The sequence below is a fragment of the Frankliniella occidentalis genome, unplaced genomic scaffold (genome assembly GCF_000697945.3).
Source record: "Frankliniella occidentalis isolate FOCC.00 unplaced genomic scaffold, Focc_3.1 Scaffold5, whole genome shotgun sequence".
Classification (NCBI taxonomy): domain Eukaryota; kingdom Metazoa; phylum Arthropoda; class Insecta; order Thysanoptera; family Thripidae; genus Frankliniella; species Frankliniella occidentalis.
In genome coordinates, this window is record NW_026267135.1 from 65,198 (window position 1) to 66,822 (window position 1,625).

Below are 1,625 nucleotides of genomic sequence, written 5' to 3' on the forward strand. Positions count from 1 at the left end.
CGTCAATTTGTCACCAGGTCCGCCACCGTATTTTGGCTTACGGTCCACTCCGTACGGGATGTACCGTAACTTCGCAAACTATCTTATTGGTCACAGCACTTCCCTCACACAGTGAAATACGGTCCATATCTTTACGGTCCGGTCCGTACATAAAATTTACGGGACGGACCGTAGGCAAACCGTACTTCCTTACGGTATTTTTTACAGTGTTCCGTGAAGACACCCAAAGTTTCTTGAAATCCAAGAAAACACCAGGTACTAAAAGTAACTTTTTATACCGTGAGGAAGAAACAACGACGGGTCGACGGGTGATACCATTACCCTCACGCTCGTCCTGCTCCAACGGTGCCGTACCTCTCCCTCCTCCCACCCCGTGACATAGAGGCACTCGTAGAGCACTCGCACTCCACTTGCATTGCACTCGGGCTGCACTCGTCTGCGCATTCGCATCGCCCTGGCATCGCACTCGCGTTGCACTTGTCCGCGCACTCGCCACGCTTTAGCCTCGCCCTTACCTTGCCCTCGGAGTGCACTCTCAACGCACTCGATTCATGTTTAAAGGGAAACTTTCCTGTAACTACGTATCTGTTCTCAACTTTCCCTATGAATATCTCCGAGACCATTTGACCCACAGCTTTCAAATTTTGGGTTCAGAAAGTTTCAAGTCATACACTACAAGTTAGAGAAAAGGGCTTCTCTTAGGATCATGTCTTCTTAGAAAACCCATTTTCAGTATAGACTTCCCTTCACAGCTTTACCGAACACTTCTGCTACATATAAAAAAGGACAGCGTCATCTATAGCTGCTACACCCAGCAGCAGAGAGAAGTATTTATCCATTTCGTCAGAACACTGTTCTTCTATTTCTCTCTGTAAATGCCCAAACTACTCTTGTTAGACACCTTCTTGAATCTCCGTAAACTGAAAACAATCGAACAGCCTCCGTTGACAGGGAAGTGAGATTACACCTCTCAAATAGTCATAATCGGCTGGTGGCAACATTCTAAGGTGCAAAGCTAGTCTGATCACTGCCGGGTGCCGCGAGCCCACCGTTATTGATGGAGTGCCTCTTTGTTGGCTGAGCGATTAGCGAAGCCTATTACTCCGTCTGGTCGGAAAAAACTTTTCTGTCTGTCTGTCCGTCTGTGTGTGTGTCTGCCCGCACGATAACTCGAGAACGAATTAAGCGAGCGACCTGGGATTTTCAGGGTCGTTTTCTACCATAAAAAGACAGGGCGAGTTCGAAGATGAGCATTCTTACTCAAAAATTGGATTTTTAAAAAATCAAAAACAACGGGTCCCAAAAATGCAATTTTTCTAAAATATTTATATGGGTTTCTAGGGGGTAACTCATCAAAGTAGAGCCCTTTGGGTGAAAATTTCGTCCGTTTTGCTCTAGCTCAAACCGTTGAGGCGCTAGAGGGCGTTTTTAACGAAAAAAGGGAACAAATGTACGATCCTGCATGCTTAGTCGAAGTGACGGGCCGTTGACGGGCCGGAGGCCCGTAACTTTGTGTACATTTTTGCTGTACCCGACTCGGGTGTCTGCGCCGCAGGCCTAGGTAGATGTATGCCAGGCGCGTCGCAGCGTAACAGTGTTTCGTGAGATATCGCGAAGCCTGTTAC